Raw genomic sequence first — 17,092 nt, 5'->3', positions numbered from 1 at the left:
GGTCCCTGCCTCCCCTCCCCACCTCGCCGCCCGCGCTCTCCCGCGCGCTCCCGGGCTCCGGCCGCCGCCTCGCTGAACCCAGAAGCAGCCGGGCCGGGGCGGCGGAGCCAGCTGGGGCTGCGGGCGAGCGGGCCCGCGGCTATGAAGTGGCACCCGAGGACACGGAGCCCGAGAACCCTCCGGGAGAGAAGCGCGCGCGGCGCACGGCGAGAGCCTGGAGGCGCTGGGGCCGGGGCATAGGACTGCCACCAGCGATGGACCGCGCCGGGGACGATCCGGACTCGCCACAGGTCAGTGCCCCGCGCCCTGCGCCCCCTCCGCCGCCGCGGAACACAGAGCCCCTTTATGCGTCCCCATCAATACCCACGCCATGTCCGCACGGGTGTTTGTGTGTTGGTGTGTGTGTGGGTGGGGGTTAGTGTTGGGGGGGGGGGGGGCAGGCCTGCAGAGGGGCTATGAAATAAAACCCGGACCTGTCCTGCTCAGTCAGGATTAAGGCTAGAGCTGTTTCTCAGAGGTGTTCAACCACTGGCCTTATCTTAGCGGGTCAATCCCTTTGCCACCTCAGCAGGTGGTTCCTAGTAGCCCACAGAAGGAGTAAGAACCAGCTCCTGGCCGCACCCCTGCTCACGACCAGTCACCCCCAACAGTTCTGCCTCTCCTGGGCGTTGACAAATTAATTCTTTTCAGGGGAGCTGAGCTCCGCATCTTTTCCGTGGGTGCTGAGGAGCTGAGGGATGTCAAAAGTGACACTAAACCGTAGAGTCCTCCACTACAGCAAAGAGGAAGGAGACAGGACCAGGTCATCACCTTCCTCCAAGCACTTGAGCAGACTAGTTCAGAAAAGGGAACTGAGAGTTGAGGCAAGAAACTGCCAGATCCAACCGTGCCAGAGAACAGGGTGACAGCCTTCTACTAGGTGGGTGAGGTTCAATCACCCCTGTCCCCTCACACACACAAACATGATCTTGACCAACTACCTCTTTCCTACCCACCCAAACCTAGCCCTGGTCAGGTACTATTGCACTAGCTGGTTGGCTTGTAGAAGCTGGATCTGAAAAGGATCCTCAGATTTCTATGGCACAGGACCCTGAGAAGGGCCCTTTGCTGGCAGTGGCTCCTTGGTTCTAGTGGAGTAGCTCTGCTTGCATGGAGTCAGTGTAGCTGGGATACTTGAACCTGCACTATCTGGCATGCACTGTTTCAAATGGATGAGGCAAATGATCTTGTGCCCAGCTGGAAATTATGGTGGGAGTGTGGGGGGGAGTATGTAAATGGCAAGCACACAGCTTCACAAGCCTAGAGTTGAGAGGCTATGTGCTCTAGGGTCTTCTAAGAGTTACCTTCTGTTCTTACATCGTCCTACATCTGTCAATAGTCACTACAGAACTGAGACATTTCCTTCTATCTAGTACCTGCTCAGTTGGTGACCATTATTGACTTTACTAGACCAAACATCAAGTCCTCCCTTTGTTCACATAGAATGAAGACTCTTCCCAGTGAGGCTCTCAAAAAACCTCCCACTCTGCTCAGTCCATTCCCAGGACCCACAAAGGTCCTGGAGCTGCATACCATTTCCTCTCTGCCCCTTTCAACAGGAGCAAAATGCTTGCTAGGGAGCCAGGAGGATGAATGCATTTGTGCCCCACTTGGCACTGGGGCCAGTGCCATGTTGCTCCCACTTCTGTAGCTGTTCTCTAGGTGCTTGGGAATCACCCTATGCTCAAGCTGGTGTACTTGGTTGGATATGCGCATATATTTCTGGGTGAGCAGGGACTGAATGTTCTACCTGAATCCTAGGGCAGATAAATCACTGAGGGATCCCCACTATAGAGTGGAAGCCTGTGGCAAAGAACACAGTTCCTAGAGGAAAAAGACCCTTTCATTCACCCAAACTTCTGAATAGAGTGGAACATTTCCCATAATTTTTAGGGAAGGGACTAAGCCTACCATGTTTTTATGGTGTGAAGTCCAGGGTGACAAGACTTTGCAAGGATAAAGCATGGAAAAGGATGAGCTAACCGGCAAGCCAGGCTCTGAGCCAGGGAGTCTGGTGGGTTCCATGTGGCTAGAAGAGAAGAATAAGCTGGCACAGAGATTTCTGGGTGATGGTATGTGTGAGAACTGGGGGAAAGGCAAGGCCTCAGGAAGAGAAATTGGATCCTGAGAGAATCCAAGAGAAGGCAGAGTGAGACCTCAGACAAGGTGCAGCAGAAGTTAGAGTATACAAAGCCCCCCTCTGTAAGTCTCCAGCATCCCAACACTGTCAATCACCCTTCCCAAGGGGGATCCCCTGGTGGACAGGCTACTAAGGAAGGCTCTGATGGAGTCGGGGTGGTTCACAGTGAAGGTAGGCTATAAGATCAAAAGCAAAGTGTACCAGGACCTTTATGAGACTCTCCTGCTGTGGTAATTCCCAGTGCTCCAGATTAGTTACCTTCTGGCCCCTGTCCACCTCCCTTGGTCCTGAAGTACAGTGTGATGGGGAAGGAAGCAGAGCCTGGACAGGCCTGACACTAATGGAGGAGGAGAAGAAGCCTCCTCCATGGAGCACCCTCCCTACCAGGCTTCCAGGCAAGACCTTTGGAGACCGCCCCCGCCCCGAAGACCAGAAGGGGACATAACCGTGATATGGAGGAGACAGGCCCTCAGCTGGGGTCCCACATGCCAGTTCCTCTTTTCACCAGCTGAGTGAGCTTTAGGGAGAAATGAGCCCTCTAAACCCTGTTTTCTTAACAGTCTGTAAATTGAGGGACCATCATCTCCTTAGACTGTTTGTAGGGGAAGTGCTATGAATGTTAATTTTATTTATTTTGTACTTTTCTCCTTCCCTTCTCTATTCTCCCAATATCTGGACGGCTCTAGAACTGGGAGCTGCAGTGGTCAGACCTGGCCAGTCCTAGCTAATCCCATCTGAACCCACCAATCAGTCCCCCTTCCATTCTGATCCATTGTGACCATCCAGCCTCCAGACTTTGAGTTGGACTCAAGCCTTTCCTGGTCCAAGACCAAAGTACTAGAGCATCTTCCTGCTGAAGAGCAGGAAGAATATTCATATCCAGTTGTTTTTCATTGTAATCATCTTAGTTTACCAGCATATGGTTGCCTAAAATATTTGAATTTACAATCACTCAAAATTTGTGACTACTTATGCTGAAAGGTGACAGTGGTCAGAGGTCACCCAAAATTCAATCCACTTGCATTGACTCTAAGTACCTACTGTGTCCCAGACTCTGCACCTAAAGACAAGGACATATTGCATCAAACAATCCAAAACCTGTGTTTCTATTTGGCTTTGGGAGGGTTGCTTGCTTCTTTTTCTTTTTTTTTTTTTTTTTCCTGCAGCTACAGCAAATTTACTTTTCTAATGAGGTTTAGCTCCAGCCCGTATTAAAATGAGTCCGCACTCCCTGCGCACACACCAGCTGACAGCAGCACAGGAGGGAGGCTCTGCTCCAAGTTCCTGGCAGAGATTAAGGCTTTGCCACCACCAATAAAACCCAAGGTGGAGAGTCTAAGTCTAGATCAGAAGCTGGCTGGGATTGAAGGACTTAACCATGCTCATGGGGTCGAGGCTCTTCTGCTAAGTGTTCAAAGTCATGGGCAAGACCGCTTTCCCTATGTGTATGAACTGTGTGGGTCAGTCATGTGCTCACATGAAGGAGAGGAGCCAAGAACTGAGGAAAGAGAGGACAGAGGCAAGGAAGTATGGCCTTGGGGGTCAGAAATGTCACTGTGCCAGAGACCAGCTTGCTGTTTCACTGTGTGGCCTCCATCCTGGGAGATGGGTCTTCTGTCAACTCCATCCTGTATGCTTTCCTTCTTTCTATGGGAGGTGAAGGATCTAGCCACTGAGGTCAGGACTCATTCTTCAGGCTCAGGACTCCTGTTAATCATCTAACTCTGGCTCAGAACTTGTTAGGATCACATCATATTGGGTGAGCTTCTTCCCCTCACACCCCAAACAATCACTACTCCAGTCATAGTTCAAGGACTCGAGAGTTACTGGTAGGCAGTGGCTGCAGTAGGCCTGAAGCCTAGAAAGTGCTAATGGATAGTTATTTTGACCATGCCCCTCTGCACAGATGGTTTGGCAGTGTGTGGCCACTGGAGCCCCACTGGCTAGTCTCAAATCTTGCCTGTGATGTGTGTTGGTTGTATGGCCTTGGGGTGTTGCTTAACCACTCTGTGCCTCTGATTTCTCATCTCTGAAATGGGATAATACTGAAGTGCTGAGGGAGGGAGGGAGTCGCTGAAATTCATCATGCTAATCGCTCAGAACAAACAGTAGTGGCTGCATTTTTTTTCTTTGAAAATAGAAAGCAATTTGCATTCTTCATTTATTTAACAATTCACTGGAGCACTTGCTGAGCAGCCCACTCTGTGCCAGGCCATTTGCCATCAGCACGTGGCCTTGGCTATAATGCCAGTCCCTCCAGGGCCTTCATTTTCTCATCTGAGGTGGGCTATGGCTCTGGAGATAAAATAGAAATGGGAGTGTGCCCTTACTTTAGATGACGGCTGCCAGATAAAGAGGGGCTGCTTTGCTGCCTAGAGGTGGGGAACGGCTCTTTCAAGAAAAGCAGGGTGAAATAACAGACAGAAGGTTAACCACCGTGGAATCTTGCTGAGTGGAGATGATTTGAGGGTTCTGCCTGAGCCAACCCCATCCGTAGTCTTGAGAGTAACAAGGCCAAGAGGATGTGGCTCTGAGCTCAGTAAAGAGCAGCAGCCAGAAAGGGTTCTGCTGGACAGAACTAAACTGTTAACTACCCAGCTGACTCTGCAGTGGAGTCCCAGGTTATATGGTCCCAGCTGTGTCAGCAACTCTCTGTGGGACAGAACCTTGTGGGGTGAGCATTTCCTTATCTAAAGTATGAAGGGCATGACCAGGTGACATTTGCCCACCCAGAGAAAAACACACCCAAGGAACTCATCTCCCAGAGGTAGAAGGGAAGAGTAACTGAAGACCTGAAACTTTCCATCACTCTGACGTACAAATACCCCAACTGCCTGGGCTGCCAGGCTTCTCCCAGCATTGGGTGCTGTGACTCCAACCTGTTTCCTCCTTTTGTGGATGAGGGAACAAGTGCCATAATGGTTCCACTCTTGTCTAAGGACACACACACACACACACACACACATACACACACACACACACACACACACACACACACACACGTCTTTTCCCCACACTGTGTCCTCCTGACACCCTGTTTCCCTTCTGACAAATAGGCTGTTCTCTTAGTGAGACAGAGGTGCATGAGCTGTTAAGATCCTCAGTGGTTTAAGACTTGACTCTGGGGCTGCTCAGTTCTTCAGTCAGATCTGCAGCCCTCTGAATGGGGGTTGCATTCCTGAGTCTCAAAGATAAGGATCATCTTCAGCCATCTCTTACCATCAGTTTTCTGGTACCCTATCAGAGCCTGGGCACTTCCAGAGGTGTTAATGCTGGGTCCCTGGGAGGCACAGGCAAATGGAATAATCTACACTGCATCCAGGAAGATGCTGTGTTCCAGAGAGAACTTCCTGTGGCAATCCTGGCAGATAATTCTTCCCCTCAGAATCCTTCACTCCCTTCCTACCTGCCCCATCAGTTTTCTCTCTCCTTGCCTGTCTTCCTTTATCTACAGACCCCAGAGTAGAAGGGATAATGTTTGTAGAAGCCAAGGGACAGGCCAGCAGGCACCCACACTGCTCAGCCACAAGCTGGGGACCCTTGCTCCACAGTCTCCTTAGGTTGATGAACAGCCTCTAGGCATGTGATTTTCTTTCTCTGTCGGAGTTTCTGAACTTAAGCTGACATATTACACTCCTAACTCATCACTTGTCGATATTAACTTCTTTTCCCCTTCATAAATCTCCCTCTCTGTGTCTTAGAGCAAGCAGTCGCTGCTCCAGCCTCCTTCCCTGCCAGGACCACAGACTGCCATGTGGGAATGCACATTCATTCCTCCAAGAACTGTACCCCCAAGTGTGCTCTGCACTAGCTTCTTTGTGGTGACATTCCCTTGTACAACTATGACCACACAGGATGCCCAACCCAGCCCTTCTTCAGGGGGAAGCTTACTGGATCTGTTTCTCCAGACCCCTGGCCCTGCTGGGACGTCCCAGTTGACCATGTCTAAATGGATCATATGTATGACAAGCTCCTTTTTATTTGTTGTGCTAAAGACCATATAACATAAAATTTACCATCTTAACCATGTTGAATGTGGGTTTCAGTAGTCAAATACACTAATGTTATGTGAAACCTCTCTGCAGATTTTTTTTTATCTTGCAAATTGGAAACTCTTTATCTGTTGAACACTTCACCCCCAGTCTTTTGCTTCCATCTTGCTCCAGATAGGTCATATGAGTGGAATCTCTGGCTATTTGTTCTTTTGTGACTAGTTCATTTTACTTCTCATAATGCCCTCAAGATTCATCTATGTTGTAGCATGTGTCAAAATCTCCTTCTTTCCAAGGCTGATAATATTCCACTGTATGCACACAGTACATTTTATTTATACATTCATTCAGTGGGCTGGTTCTTTTCTGCTAGGCCATGGAGCACGAAGTGCTAGATCACTGGTAGTTGGCCCCACTTGCCCTTTTTGCTACAGCAATGACCCAGCAGATACATTGGTACTCAGAGTGAAGCTGTATACTGGGTACCATGGGACTACAAATCAGGAAGGAGCTCCATTTTATCTGGTGTCTGGCTGGGCCTCTGCTTGCTTCCTCCATCCATCTTGTGCTTCTTGAGCATCCTCAAGGACCCAATCCCTGAGATGAGGATGACCTGCTAGACCTGAGGGTTGAACAGCTGAGCGAGTGGAGGAACAGTCAGAGAGAAGAGTCTTACACACAGACACCTTGGACACAGGATACCAATGTCCTACACCAAACCCTCCCCACCCTGCCACCTTCCTGAGGCCCTGAGGGTGAAACCTGCCTGAACTTGCCTGGGAGTATGGCAGGCAAGTCTGCCTTGATCATGTGCCTTTGTGATGTTCAGGCTCCATCAAAGAGGGATGATCAGTGATGCATAGCACCTTGCAGCTTTCCATGTAATATACAGCCCATGAAACACATAGATAGTGTCAGCATAATCTCCACCTGTGGGACTGAGATTTAAGGCCCCTTCCATTCATCACAACCACATATGCAATGCTTACGGAGAGGAGCACACACGAGCTGCCCACTCTAGCTCATAGGCAATTTGGAAGCATGCTCACCCAGCCACCATCAGCATATCACATTAACTGTTTCTCATCTTGTCAGTAGCGATAGCTGGTGCCACACTTCAAGGATCTTAGGGACAGAGCAGGAATACCAGAAAGGAAGGGGTATCAGAATTGAGGGGAGAATGAAGTTTCCTGGAATCTGCAGTTAGGGATGAAAGGACAGGAAATCATTGTGTCCAGGGGTCCCTGGCCCTGAATCCCAATTGATGTGCCTCAGTTCCCAGACAGTCTGGTGGTAGAACCTACAGAAATCCACGGTCCTTTTCTGAGTGGGTGTTTTGAAGGTTGGACAGGGATACAAGGCTAGCCTGGGAAAGAATGGGGGAAGAAACTGTTTTCAGCAGATGTCGGAGCACTAGGGCTGCCCCCAGTGTCTGACTGTCATTTCATCTGGCCTTTAGTGCCAAGCCTCAGCTGCCCAACCTGAAAAAAACACCACCCTCCTAAGAGAGCTATGCCAAGACTGGGGGCGTGGGGGGGGGCGGTGTGGGGGAATGTGCAGAACAGGGCTTTGCCAGCTGTGAAGAGCCTGCTAGGGAGCCTGCTATGAACAGAGGCAGGGTGAGCCAGGGCCAGAGTTCTAGCCTTCCTACACATGAGCAGCTGACCCAGGCCACCCCCATTTATAACACAACTGCATGCCAACCATCTACATTCCCAGGAGCTAGAGTCTCTGTACCATCTAGTTCTAGGGAAGGATGAATCTGCTAGAAAAATTGCCCAAAGGGCCATGGGTGCTGACCCCTAGGACAGAACTGAAGTGTCCCTCTTCTTTGCATCTCTTCTAGGCAGCAAGATTTTGCTGAATTTTTAAAGGTTTTCATTAGTGTACATTAATTATACATAATAACAGGTTCACTTATGACACTTTCGTGCCTGTATACAATGCACTTTTATCATCTTTACCCCATTACCCTCTCACATCCCCCTCCCACTCCTGAAGTTCAACTACATTTTAAACACAGTGGCTGGCAGTGCAATTATATTTGCCATGATCTAAATAGTCATAGCACTAATTGTAAGCCAAGTGTTTCCTGTGGATTCCCTCAGCTGAACTCTCACTTAGCCCTGTGAGAGTTACAGTTAGGAAACTGAGTCACTGAGATATGACAAAGCTTCTGCTTTGTGTCTGGCCCTGGGCCCCAGGTAAGAATGCACAGGTTTGACCTTAGCAACAAATGTAAAATCCAGCACATGCATGGCAGTTTACAAAGCCTGGGCATCTGATGGTATGGACATCTCAGATGCTTGGGCTTGGTGAGGGTGAGGCCAGGGGAGGCTGTGGAGTAAGAAGAAGCATTCTGATGGGCACAAAGCTCAGGGACTTCTCATCCTGCCAACACCCTCACCTCAAACAGTACAGACATTAGCACTAAGGGAAAGTGAGGCAGAGAGTGCCCTAGAACAGCATCAGAGTGGGAAGAATAGTGCTGGAGGGAGGAGGCAGACCAGTGTCAGCTAATCCACCATCCCTCTAGGCCCTACAACAGCCTGAGAACCTCTGCATGTTTTCATAGCCTACTCAAAGTTCAGACACTTGGTTCCAGGGTAAGATCCACCTAGGTTGCTTGGCCTGCTTGGTCCTGATACACCCAAGTCTGGCAAGGATCCAATGAGTATCTCTGCCACGCTCTACACTATAGGTGGGCACCTTCACCACACTGGCCTTCAAAAGCCTTCATTGCAACCAGGGTTAGTATCTAAGCAGCACAGCCAGGGTCTGTCCTCTATCTTGAAGGTTTCTAAAGGAAAGGGCAATATTTCCCTGTAGAGCCCAGGATTCTAGGGGTATTGCAGTGTTGCCAGTTTAGGACAATTCTCTGCCAAATGTTGGTGCAAGGCAGCCTGGCAGAGGGAGAAATGTGGCCGCCTGGCCAGCTGCCCACACAGCTCCTGTTACTGATGTTTTATTAGCATTGTAGTCCTACTACCCTGCTGCCTATCTGATAGGTTGAATACCTCCTCTGCTAAGCAGGCATCCTTTGGTAGGTACGACCCAGGGGTGGGGGGCATTCTCTAGTTGGAGATAAAGCTGTACCCACAGATGTCTTGAGCAGCCCATAGGCCTCTCACAGGGTACTAAGCATTATAGTAGGCTGGGTGCAGAGAGTCTCTCAAACCAGAATAAGTGAGTACTTAAATAAAGAACATTTGTCTGTAACTCTGTGTGGAGTCCAGTTCCTGCACCCAAACCCTGGTATGACCTCTTTCTAGCTCTAGGATGAAGTACATTGCCAGTTCTGTGCCTGTGTCGAGGGGCTGAGGTGAGGTGGGCAGGCAGAGGATATGGGGTTGCTCCTAACAGGATCAAGTCACACTCACTTGCTCCCAGGACTCATAATGCAGAAGGGAAACCCACCACTAGTATTTTCCAGGTCACTGAGGTTGAGCATGAAGCCTTGGACCTCTTCTGGGAGTGGGGAAAGGGAGAAGTACCATCTCTGCTCAGTACTCACTCTCGTACCCAGTGCCTGCGCAAGGATTAGCAATGGTTCAGGGGCCTGCTGCCTGCTGCACCCAATGTAGTCCCAGACTCTGCCTATGCTTGATCTGTGGGCTCCTGTGAATTGTTTTATTACCTCATCATACCTTCAAAGCTGTCCTACTTTGGATTAAAAAATAAAAAATGCATAAGGTCACACCAATCCTGCTGAGCCAGAGGCAAGGGAGTCTCAGCTACTATCTGAATGCACGTTCACCACACAGAAGGGAGGAACCTTCCTTGCCACAGAGCTGATGGGAAAGGCTGGCCAGCCTCAAGCAGGAGACTGCCCTAACAGGGAGCCAGCAGCATACTTTAGCCAAGAGGGATGTATGTAACATGGTCACATTGCCTGTCACTTGGGACATTTGTGAAATCCCTTGTGCCTCAGTTTCTTCATCTATAAAACAAAAGCAAGGCTTTGAGATTATAAGGATTTAATGATTAAATGAGACCGTGTGAGAGATTTTGGAAGCCACCCTCGTGAAGTGTGAGTCATTAGCAGTAATTTTTAGGGGGCTGCCTCCTACCCCAGCACTGCAGAGAGAGTAAACTGGCATATTGATATCATCATGTCTGTTCTGGTTTGGTTTCTTGCTGTGATAAGCACTGTGACTGGTCTAGTTTCTTTTCAAATGGTGTGACAAAGCACTCTGACCAATTCCAACTTGGGGAGGAAAGGGTTTATTTTATCTTATATGTCCAGGGTCACAGTTTACAACTGAGGGAGCCCAAGGTAGGAACTCAGGGCAGGAACCGGGAGGCAGGAACTGAAGCATAAGCCATGGAGGAACACTGCATACTGGCTTGCTCTCCTGGCCCATGCTCAGCCAGCTTTCCTTTTTAAAAAAAATATTATTTTATTTTATGTGTATGAGTGTTATGTCTGCATGTAGGTAAGTGCACCTGTGTCATGCATTGCCCGCAGAGGACAGAAGAAGCTGTTGGATCTCCTGGAATTGGAGTTATGGACAGTTGTTAGCTGCCCTGTGGGTGCTGGGATTAGAACCTGGATCCTCTGCAAGAACTGTCAGTGTTCTTAACCACTGAGCCATCTCCCCAGCCCCCAGCCTGCTTTCTTATACAATACAGAACAACCTGCCCAAGGTGGCACCACCCACATTGCTCAATAATCAAGAAAATACCTCACAGACATGACCACAGCCAGTCCAATGGAGGCAATTCCCCAATTGAGACTCCCTCTACCCAGGTGTGTCAAGTTGACAACCAAAGCTATCCAGCACAATAATCAAAAACAACTCGAAGAGGAAAGGGTTTATTTCAGCTTACAGGTTACAGTCCATCATTGAGGGAAGCCAGGGTAGGAACTCAAGGCAAGAACCTGGAGGGAGAAACTAAAGTAGAGAGCACAGAGAAACACTGCTTACTGGCTTGTTTCCAGGCTTACATTCAGCTACCTTCCTTCCACAACTCAGGCCCACCTGCCTAGGACGGTATCACGACAGTGGGGTAGCATCCTACATCAACTAGTGATCAAAATAATGCCCCACAGACATTCCCACAAGCCAGTCCAGTGAAGGAAATTCCTCAATTGAGGTTCCCTTTTCCCAGGTGGGTCAAGTTGGCAACTGAAGCAAACTCTGACACTGTTTATAGTCCCAGACCTGAGTGGGGAAGCCAAGAGTACATGAGGTAACATTCCATTCTAACAGAGACCCAATCAGGAGATTTTCCAACAAAATACTCCAAGACACTTCAGAACCAATAACCAAAACGGAGTCATAAACATGTGCTTTCGCTCTGGTGGTATGCTGGGCTCTGCACATATGTGCATGTACATGTGTGTCAAGAAGAGGACTCCTGGCCGTGAATCACTCAGGAACAACTCTGTGGTTTGCCAGAAACTTAAGAGTACTGTCAGAATGAAAGCTCCAGCCCTTTTCCTTTTAAATTATAAATATCACATCTGGTAAAATGGAAGAAGGGCAGGGACATGAGGCACCTTCACCAGATAACAACATTCTACATCATCTACTTCAGAAGGGCAGTAGTAAGCGGAGGAAGGAGTACAGTGGCCAAATTAATGCCCAGACTTTCACAGCCCAGGGTCTGTGACAGCCACTGGACACAGGCATACCCCCCAGGCAAACCCCCCAGGCACACATCCCAGGCACACACCCCCAGGCAAACCCCCCAGGCACACACCCCCAAGCATGCCAAGCAATGGGAGAAGCCTGACCAAGAGGAGCAGTGGGAGGCCACAGTGGGAGGCAGATTTGCAGCTGGTGGGTCATGGGATAGAAAGACCCTGTTGGGCTTGTTCCCAGAGCCCTTTGACTCAGTATTAGCCTAGCCTTGATCCTGACTCTGGGTGGGACCAGGACATGTCCATCTTCTGCCAGAGCTCACAGGAACACTGCCAAGAAAGGAGCAGGGGCTGCATTGGAGTAGATGGACACAGAGCATGGGAGGAAGAACAGGGTGCCACTGCATGATAGGGTAATGCAGAGAGCAGAGACCTTGAAAGCCAGGCTGAGTTGTTGCTTTCATGAAAGATACAGAAGGATTCTGAGCAGAAGCAGGTTAGTAGGGTGGGGCAGCCTGGTGTGGATTCTAAACTGAGGTGATAAAGGCACAAATCAGACCACAATGGAGGCCCATTGAGGGCAAAAATCTCCCCTGGATCAGTATCAGAAGCCTGGAACTGACACCTAGATGCTGGGTCAGTGGATGCAGGGAGAAACAGGAATCAGGGACAAGCCCAAGACTGTCATGTTGGCCTCCAAGGTGATGACAAGAAGAACAGACACCCAGAGGAGAGGCTCTGAGAAAACAGACAGCTGGATTTGAGTCATGTCTCAGTGAAACATGCCATGCAGAAATGGGGAAAACTCAGGCCAGGAGAAAACAAAGGGCTTGTCAGTGGCTTCACATCATGTGGTAAGGCTGAGGTTAGCCCTTGAGACTGAATTGTCTCTGACTATCCCAACCCCTCTTCCTCCACCTCTTCTTTTGGGGCAGCATTGAGAGGAGTACCAGGGGTTCCAGTAGGAGGAATCAAGAGGAAGCAAGCCAGGGATCCCATGCCAGGCCCTCCCCAGGCTGAGAAGCTGACAGCTATTATAGTTTTTGTTTAATGATACCAACTATATCCTAGCTAGTTCATGCTAATTTTTTTCTAATTATCCTAATAACCTACCAGAGGAAACACCATTTTAGTCCCATAGGAAAACAAAGGCTCAAGAGGTCCCCTTGCCACAGTTTAAGAGGTTACCTTGTTATTGCCCAGGGATTGGGCCCTTCCACTGGGGTACCCTCCCTCTGTGGTTCACTTTCTAGACAGAGGAAAGTGAAGGGAGGGAGATAATAAAGCACAGGACTGTGACTGGGCCCTGCTGTCACTACTGGAAGCTATGGATGTTGGGCAAGAGCTGAGGCGCTCAGGGCAGGGGAGGCCCTCCTGACTGATTATGGTGGCCAAACTCTAAGAGGACCCCCATGATCTCTAACTCCATGTGTTCATATGTCCATTTCCTCCCATTCCTGTCACTAACCTCTAACCAACAGGATATGGCAAAAAAAAATGGGGCTGCCAGTGCCACAATTACATTATGTGGGTCTCCAATTGGCTTTGGATTCACTCTTGGCTGCCTTGGTGCAGTGAGAAGCTATGTGGAAGGGAGCCATGGGACAAGGTGCTATGATGTTCATAGGCCATAGGAGCTAAGCAGCAGTGGCCCCAGTGGGTTTTACAAACAGGCTGGGTAAGCCTAGAAGCAGATTCTGCCCCAGTCAATCCTTCAGATGATAATGCAGCCCAGCTAATCTTCAGTGAGACCTTACCAACCCAAGCCTGGACTCTTCATTGAAGACGCTAAAGACAGCCAATGTGTGCTGTTTTAAGATCTTTAGCATGTGGTAATTTGTCAGACAAAATAGCAAGTGAATGTAATTATCTAGGGAATGGTGATACTTCCTTCCTAAAGCTGGCATGTCTTCCAGAAGAAGCCTCTGACAAGAAGGGGAAGATAGCAAGGAAGAAGGGCCAAGGAGGGAGGGGAAACTGAACCCTCTCCTGGCCACAGGAGACTAGGATTCTTTGCAGGGACTGGTTCTTCCATCATGGAGGCAAGGTCTGAGTAGCCTTGAGCTGTCCTGTAATTCGTCAGCACACATCTTCCCTCACCCAGCCACAAATCGCTGACCCTTCAGCCTGGGAAGTCATCTACCATACACATGCTACATGGAGGCTTTTCAGCGAGGCTCCTCCATGGGTCTGGTGACCATTTTCACCCGTCCCCAGTTTACCAACAGCTCCCCAGCTGCTGTGCCCTGCCTGACTCTACCTATCCTCAAGAGTCAAGCAGTAAATTGACTATCTGCTTATGTCCCAGCAAAGGGAAGGGATATATGATGTCTCCACAAGACAAAGCATGAATGTTTGATCCAGGTCCTCCCATCTAGAGGCTCTGGGGAGAGTGGATATGCTGTGAACTTCCACTTGCAGACAGCCAGCACTTGATCCAAGTAGCTTCAGGAAACCCAGATGGTACCAGGATTTATTCTGCTTAAATTTCTGTCATGGACCAGAAAGACCTTTCACTTGCAGAGAACCACACTAAACCAAAACCCAATTTTCACTTTTCACAGCATCATAATCCAAATCTAATCCAAGGCTATTTTCAGAAAATAAAAATAAAGAAATTAACTAAAAAATATATTCAGTGAAACACATTTTTGTCACTGTTGGACTGGAAGAAAAGCAAAGCATAAGCATATTCTTTACACCAAATCTGGGTGGGCATTATACCCCTCTGCCTGTCCTCAGCTTGGTTTCCCAGCTGGAAGGGAACAAGATGGCAGGAGATCAGGGCCACATGCTGCCCTTCCTATCAAAGCACTGCGAGTGCCAAACAGCAAGGATCAGACCACCAAGCAGGACATTGTTATTCCAGAGTTCAGGCCTTCCTTTCCTCAGGGACTGTGGAGGCAGGATGGAGGAGCCTGGAAAGCATTGGGGACCTCATAGCTCCTTCCTGAGCTAGAAGTCTCCAGTGAGTGGGCCCAAGGATGGACACAAAGAACCAGAAAGTAAGACCCAGAAGAATTCATAGGAAGGAGGGAGCAAGAACACAGGAGGTAGCAGGATTCAAAGTCCACAACCCCACTTGTGTTTAATTCTGGGACTGTGAACCCATCATGCAGCCTCTCTAAGCCTTCCAACCCCCAGCACCCTCCTATGTAAGATGGGAACAAGGGCTACCTGCTACCTCACAGAGCTGCTTTGATAATCAAAGAGCCAAGCTTTACAAAAAGAAGCACCCTGTTAAGTCAATGTAGGATTCAGAGTGAAACCTCTAGAGCACCCCCTCCCTTTTTTCCCCCTCCCACTTCTCACCTATGTGTGAGGAGCAGGAGGCACAAGAGCTCTCCTGTGTGTTCCGAGGGTTGGTATACTTGGACAGATTGATGCCTGCGTCCTGCCCCCGAGGAGTGGGCCCAGGGCAGCAGTGCTATGGGCTGGAGGGCTAGGGCTGGGTTAATGAAGTATGGATTGACTGGGCAGCAAGCTGATTAGCTCTGGTATTGGGCTTTTCCTGAGCAGTGCTTCAGAATCAATACTAATCCCTTGATCCCATTAGGGGCTCCTGTAGATCTCTGGGACAAAGTCTGTGCTCCCCTTTCTGTGGAATGGCCCTACCTAGGGTGGAAAAAGATGCTGAGGTCATGGCCAGCACTCCACTCCCTTTATTTTTACAGTTCCCCCTTATCCTTCTGGGCCTCCCCTCCCATGCCTAGAGGAACAAGGGCCTCCCCAGCCACTGGGTTCCCCAGGTTCTCCTGAGAAGCTGATTGTGGTCCTGTAGGAGAAGGAGGTTTTGTCCACCTCCATCAGCTCCCAGAGATCGGGCTCTGTGGTGATGTTCATGTTCTGTACATAAACAAAAGGCATTTGTTTTATTTTGTTTTTGTTTTTGTTTTTTATTTACAGTGCTAGAGATGGAGCCCAGGGCCTTATGCATGCCAGGCAAGCACTCTATTACTGAGAGCCACATCCCCTACCCACAGAAGCTTTCTTAACCAGCCATCCCTCAATCAACTCATCAAAATGCCTGATGTCCCCATTCAGCAAAGCACACTGACTGCAGCCAATGCCCATGGCTTGCCAGGGCAGGCCCTCTGTTCACACAGGCTCAGCACATGCTCAGCACTTATGGGTTGTCAGAAGCATGTTCCCCACCTGCTTATGATGGTAATGCTGGCTATTACATGGGCTGTTATAAACCATGGAAATAGTGTATTGTTTCTATAAAAACTAAGAAGAATGTTCTCAAAAGGCTCCATAAGGTAAATCAGGAAAAAAAAAACATTCCCTAAATTGGGTGAAGATTGATAAAAATCAGTCATAAGCATTCTACCAGGTGTTATGTTCAGATCCTTCACCGAGTGTCCAGTCACTGAATCAAAGTGATTCAAAATGCAACCACTGAGCAGTATCAAAGGCCTTCCCATGATGAGGCCACACTGGAAGTTCAAAGTCCCACCAACTGCCACCTGTCCCAGAGTAGCCCCAGGCCTGCAGCTGTTAAGTGGACATTAGGAAAGCCCATCAGCAATGGTGGTTTGGATTTTGAAAAAATGGTCATGTGTTCACAATCCTGAGAAAATATCAGCTATGGAACAATTGGCTCTTCAAAAGCCATTTTGCTGAAATGCATATGGTATGCATGTATCATTCTGGAAGACCCTAGCCTTCATCTTCTTTCTGATTGGGCAGCTAACTGATGTTACAGCTTTACTGGGTCTAAAGGCTTGAAGAACGATTAATATTTTTCAGTAGAGCTCAATAAGCCCATCTTCATGGACAAGGTGACATTGTTCAAACACCATGGGCTCAGAAGAAACTGTTGAATTGGGCTGCCTTGAGCCTATCTCACACACCACCCTGGCCCTCTCAGGCCAGCTGCACCTGATCTGTCCAGCCTGACTTGCTCTTCCAGACTTGGATGAGAGCTTTTCTATCTGAGGCTCAGATATACTATCGTTCTCATCTGCAGACCACAGCACCCTGAAGCCTACAGATGAATTACTGTGGTTAGGTCTTCCCAGTGATACCAATCTCCATGGGCTTACAGGCTTTTAGCATGGCTCAGTTCCACGGGGAGTTGTCACAGTGGCCCTCTGGTCCTAACACTGGACTAGAAACACATCTGGATCCTATTTGCCTCATATAGGACATTTCTTCATCCTCATACAGACCAGTTTCCATAGCTTCAGGTTGTTAAAATAGTAGAACTGAAAACTCATTAGAATTATTCCAGCCATCTTCCAAGTTTTAAAGATGAGGTGAGCATTGTGACCCTTGGGGGACCAGGACATGGCCCTGACTGCCACTGCCCTAGCTCTTCCTCCTCATCCA

General features: G+C 49.0%; 1 protein-coding gene across 1 annotated transcript in view; it reads left to right on the top strand.

Moving 5' to 3' along the window:
• Positions 1 to 37: 37 nt before the first annotated feature.
• Positions 38 to 17,092, top strand: part of B3gat1 (beta-1,3-glucuronyltransferase 1) — a 30,234-nt gene continuing 13,179 nt past the window's right edge. Inside the window, exon 1 of the mRNA XM_008854191.1 lies at positions 38 to 290. The gene's annotated coding sequence lies outside the window, so the exon portion shown is untranslated. The remainder of the gene's footprint in view (positions 291 to 17,092) is intronic.

The sequence above is a fragment of the Nannospalax galili genome, unplaced genomic scaffold (assembly GCF_000622305.1).
Source record: "Nannospalax galili isolate Female #2095 unplaced genomic scaffold, S.galili_v1.0 scaffold66, whole genome shotgun sequence".
In the NCBI taxonomy this organism is placed as follows: Eukaryota; Metazoa; Chordata; class Mammalia; order Rodentia; family Spalacidae; genus Nannospalax; species Nannospalax galili.
Note: the sequence above shows the minus strand (reverse complement) of the source record. Positions and strands in the feature narration are given on the sequence as shown.